Here is a 6,000-nt window from a genome sequence, read left to right as displayed (position 1 = left end):
GCCCTCAATAATGCCAGAACCGGTGCAAGCACCTTGGTGAAGACCCGCGGAGCCGAGGCGAGCCCAAAGGGCAACGCCACGAACTGGTAGTGATCCTCCGCAATGGCAAATCGAAGGTATCTCTGATGCCCCTCGAATATGGGGATGTGAAGGTACGCATCCTTCAAATCGATGGAGGCCATGAATTCCCCCGGAACCAGGGCAGCCACCACCGAGCGCAGGGACTCCATGCGGAACTTGCGAACCCGCACAGAGCGGTTCAGAGCTTTCAAGTCCAGAATCGGACGAACCTTGCCCTCCTTCCTGGGCACGGTGAACAGATTGGAATAAAACCCCCGAAATCTGTCCCGATGAGGCACCGGAACCACCACACCCTGAGCCCTCAGGTCCCGCACCGCCAGGTGCAGATCCCGCAGGCGCTCTGGAGACAGTTGTAGATTTGAGGGAAAAAATCTGCTCTCCGGCCGAGAGAGAAACTCGATCTTGTAACCAGATCGAACGATTTCCAGAACCCATCTGTCCCGCACACGGGCCAACCAGGGTTGAAGAAAACCGAGCAAGCGTCCCCCCACCCCAAAACTGGGTGAGGGCGCCCCTTCAGGCCGAACTGTTATGGGCCGCAGGTCCGGATTGGCCGGACTTCTGTTTCCCAGACCAGGGCTTCTTCTGAGAACCTTGGCCTTTGAACGGTTTGCCCTTGTAGTGCGGCCGAAAGGCACGAAAGGACCCCTGAGGGGGCCGAAAATTTGCATGCTTCTTCCCAGAAGCCCCCTTAGCCTTGGGGAAATGGGGCAAGAGAGTGCTCTTACCCCCGGTGATCCCCTTAATCAACACATCCAGGGACTCCCCAAAAAGGCGAGACCCATCATAAGGCAGATTGGCTAAGGTTTTACGTGAAGATTGGTCCACCGACCAACATTTCAACCAAACCAGGCGGCGAGACAACACCGCCACGCTGTGCACACGTGCAGCCAACGGAATCAGGTCCAGGTCCGCATCACACAGATACATGACACCCTGGTGGATCTGATCCACCATATCCAGGGTCGCCGGCGAGGCCGAATCGGCCACTAGGACGCGCCTAAGCATCTGCGTCCAACTTGCGATCGCCTGGGCCGCCATGAGAGAAGCAAACAGAGCCTTAAGCATAGAACCCGTAACAGAATAAGTATGACGGGCAAGAGACTCCAGTCTCCTATCCGTGGCATCACGGAAAACAGGGGAACCCTCTGCAGGAATCGCAGTGGCTTTGTTCAAAACCGCAATTGCATGATCCACTGGTGGAGGCACACACCACCGTTCATCAGCGGCAGGCGAGAAAGGATAACGCAGCTTGAATTTACTTGGTACCGCAAAAGGTTTGCGCAGATCGCGCCATTGATCCTTAACAGCGCGCTGAAAATCAGCATTGCAGGGAAAAACCTGCGGCGTCCTGCGTTTTCTCTGCGTCCCATAAGCCGCCAAGGCAGCGGGAGGACACACTTCGTCCTGCAAACGCAGCGTTTGCTTAATGGAAGCAATCAACTCATCCATGATTGCAAGCTCTTCAGGCGAGCCAGGGGGAGAATTATCGACCCCCTCAACTTCAGCCTCCACCTCAGACCCCACTAGATCAAGAGAGGAGCGGGACCCCGATAAGGGGGTCCCTGCCAGAACAGCCCCATCACCTTCACCCTCAGAATCAGAGGACAGAGCAACTCTGGGCCGTTTAGTAGATTGAGCAGCCACCAGCATTTGCACCTGGGCAGCAAGGCCAGCCACAATAGTGGCTAAATCCCCCCTGGGGGGGAAACAGCGGTCCCCTGGCTTTCCACCAATACTGTGGGAAACTTGCCCTCCTGAGAATCCATTGCCCCTGTATGCCAGACAACCAAGGGTTAACTGCCCCCTTTTAGCAAGCGCGGCAAGCGCAGCCCACCGCACCACACTCAGGCACAATGAGACCCCCACAGGGAATATACAGACTGAATACAGGCAATGGCAAACAGGAATAGAAGGATAAAACCTGAGGAGACCCCGCTGCTGCTGCTGCCTCGATCGGTGTTCCAGGAAAGAGGAAGTGATGCTGCCAGGGCGCTCTATGTAAGCCTATGGAGGCTACAAGAAAATGGCCGCCGTGCATGTAAACCATGCGGCCGGAGCGGGCGCCGGTAAAATGGCGTCGTTTGGCGCCGAAATCGCCGCTCCATAGTGCATAAAAACACACACAAGCTTATCCCATTATATGGATACATGTTAGATCGCCGCAGCGATCGCTGTATATGCCCCAACATGCCATAAAAACATGCCCCACAGCACACAGCTTCCCACACTGCCCAGCCTGACACACACAGTGTCACACAGCTCCCCCCCCCCCTTGCAGCCCACAGCATGCAGCCGAGAGATAGGGAGACAAGCAGTGTGAATAAAGGCAGGTTACACAGTCCCAGACTGAGACCCCCCCCAGACAGACAGGTCCCCACATAGATACACTTACCTCACATGGCGTGGGGAACCCGCACAGGCGAACAAGCCGCTGCACATGAGGCAGGGAGAGTCGCAATTCAAGACGCACACAATGGCGGTTAAGAAACCGCACAGCGTCCGGTGAGGTAGCCACCTCACCAATCATCCCTGCACCGAACAGGGATGGGTCGTTCACTGTGCCAGGAGCGTTACCTGGCTGAACGCTCGATGGCAGACTGGGAAGCCACTGACCCACGACCTGCGATCAGGGGGATCAGCCCGAGACCCAGTCCGCATGATCCTCTTCGTCCGAAGAACTAACTAACGCTGACCAAAATAACAGCTAAGTAAAGGTAGAGAAAAAAACTCAAACAAAATATTAAAAAGAAGAAAGAGTCTGGGACAAAAAGTCCCAGCACAGAGAGAGCCAGCCACTCCTGACAAGCTAGACATTAAAACTGAGATATGGTTGCAGGAAGTAGGAGGGTATTGACTGAGGGGACCACCCCTTGAGGGTGGGATATGTTAAAGCTTTATTGTTAACATATTCTGTTGCCTAGCTACTCCTTCGGAGCAAAGTCTAATACCCCATATGTGACGAATATGAAGAGGCGGCGACTGTCGGAGGACGTAAGAGAAAAAACATCTTCAAAGTTGTGACTTGTAACTTGGGATCTGGCTAAACCGTAGCGTTAAAAAACTTATTAGGGGAAAAAAATTGGCCTTCAAGAAATATAAATCAGAGGGCACAGTATCGGCCTTCCAGCAATACAAGGAGGAAAATAAGAAGTGTAAACACGAAATCAAGATGGCTAAAATCAACTTTGAGAGACAAATAGCGGAGGATAGTAAAAAAAACCCAAAGAAATTCTTTAAATATATCAACAGCAAAAAAACTAGGGCAGAGCATATTGCACACATAATTAACGATGATGGGAGGATGGTTACAGAGGACACTGAAAAAGCAACCGTGCTGAATTCTTTTTTCTCGTCAGTCTTTACGCAGGAAAAGGAAGGGTACACTGACCATGACTGTATGGTTAGTAGTAATACACAGGACTTGCCACTATGGCTAACAGAGGGGGAAATCAGGGAAAGACTGGATAAACTTAACACAAACAAATCACCAGGCCCGGATGGCGTACATCCGAGAGTGCTCAAGGAACTCAGTATGGTTATATCTAGACCACTGTTCCTGATCTTTGCTGACAGTATTAGGACAGGAGATGTACCAGGGGATTGGAGGAAGGCTAACGTGATTCCGATATTCAAAAAGGGCCAGAGACATATCCCGGGAAATTATAGGCCTGTCAGTCTGACATCAATAATATGTAAACTTTTGGAGGGGATGATAAGGGACTATATCGTAGAGTATGCTAAAGACAACAACATCATCAGTAGTAACCAGCACGGGTTTACAAATGGGCGTTCTTGTCAAACCAATCTCTTAGCATTCTACGAGGAAGTGAGCTGTGAGCTAGATAGGGGGAGACCAGTGGATGTGGTGTACTTGGATTTCGCTAAGGCGTTTGATACAGTTCCCCACAAGCGCTTAATTTATAAAATAAGGTCTGCAGGTATCGACAGCAGGGTTTGCTCTTGGATACGGAATTGGCTAAAAGGCCGTGTCCAAAGGGTAGTAATAAACAGCGCATACTCAGACTGGTCTGAGGTAGTAAGCGGGGTGCCCCAGGGCTCAGTCCTGGGACCAACCTTGTTCAATTTATTCATAAACAGCATTGAGGAAGGGATCAGTAGTTCGTTATCAGTTTTGCAGATGACACAAAATTGGCCAGGGCAATAACTGCACAGCATGAAGCAGATATCCTACAGAATGACCTGGACAAAATTACGGAGTGGGCAACGACATGGCAAATGAGGTTTAATGTGGAGAAGTGTAAGGTTTTGCACTTGGGGACCAAAAACATAAAAACACAATACACGTTAGGAGGGGAACCCTTGGGGGAATCAAAAATGGAGAAAGATCTGGGAGTCTTAGTTGATGATAGATTAGGCAACAGCATGCAATGCCAAGCGGCAGCTTCCAAAGCCAACAGAATATTAGCATGCATAAAGAAAGGGATGTATTCCAGAGATAAGACTATAATCCTTCCACTTTATAAAACTCTGGTCCGACCGCATCTGGAGTATTCTGTCCAGTTCTGGTCGCCAGTCCTCAGGAGGGATGTGTTGGAGCTGGAGAAAGTCCAGAGAAGGGCAACTAAACTGATTAGGGGGTTGGAGGACCTTACCTATGAAGAGCGGCTGCAATCGCTCGATTTATTTTCCCTGGAGAAAAGACGTCTGAGAGGGGACATGATAGCAATTTATAAATATCTTAATGGGGATCTCAGCTTAGAAGAAAAGCTGTTCATTCGAAGGAATTGCATGAGGACTCGAGGACATACAATGCGATTAGAGGAGAAGCGTTTTAACCTCAGGCAACGTGGGGGGTTCTTTACTGTTAGGGCTACAAGATTGTGGAATTGTCTACCACAAGAGGTGGTTTCTGCGGGTAGTATGGTGGCTTTCAAAAGACTCTTAGACTTACATCTCAAGGATCAGGAGATTGAGGGCTATGTTAGATGATTACAGTCACACACACCTACACAGGTTGAACTGGATGGACTATTGTCTTTATTCAACCTCACCTACTATGTAACTATGTAACTTGTGAGACCCAAAGTCGCATGACATCTGAAATCACGTTAGTCAATGATGGCTGTCTTAATTAGCACTACTGAAGTCGCTCTGACTTTAGAAACGATTCCTGTACTACTTCAAGGCGACTTCTATCCGACTTGTGCCCATAGACTGTAATGGAAGTCGCCACCAAATCGGATCCTCATCTATAGTGATTTAGATCCAACATTATAGGAAGATTACCCAGGCATTCCCTGAAAGTTGCTGCAAAGTCTCTTCAAAATTGCATCAGGTAGTACGCAAGTCACCAGGAAATCGGCAGAAAGTCAACCGGCAAAGTCGCACGACTTTCAGGTCGTGGCAGTGAGAACCGAGCCTAAAGTATAAGTTTGCCTTTCATAACATGTTACATCTACTTTAAGGGTGTAACATGTGATGAATATACTGCCCCGCCCCCGACGTGGCAGGAGACCGAGGATATTCTCCCCTTGTCTGCTGCCACAATTCAAAAATGAAAGGCCGTGCGGGGCTTCGACCACCCAGCCGTGTCATTCATTCACAGTCCCCAGTGAATGGTAGTTTTCAATGAACTACCACAGCGCTGTCAGAGTGAGGTTGATGTCAGTAGAAAGCTGTAGCTGTTGAAGGCGTTTTTTAAGCAGTTTTTAGCTGTAGCATTTTTTTTTAGCAAAACTATACTCCCACAATAGTTTATGGCTCAAACATTAAACGCCAAAAAGCTGCTTTTTTTTTGGCGTCTTTCAGCGTTTTTTGGCTTTTATCGGAGTAAAAGTGTTTTTTCAGCTGAAAAACCTCTCCTAAAACCCACTAGTTTTCCAGCCAGAAAATGCCCCTGCCAAAAACTGCTGATAACAGCCTATGTGTGCATGGTATCAGTGGGAGGAGTGGTGA

The sequence above is a fragment of the Pelophylax lessonae genome, assembly GCF_965119305.1.
Source record: "Pelophylax lessonae genome assembly, chromosome: 6".
NCBI classification, from domain to species: Eukaryota; Metazoa; Chordata; class Amphibia; order Anura; family Ranidae; genus Pelophylax; species Pelophylax lessonae.
Note: the sequence above shows the minus strand (reverse complement) of the source record.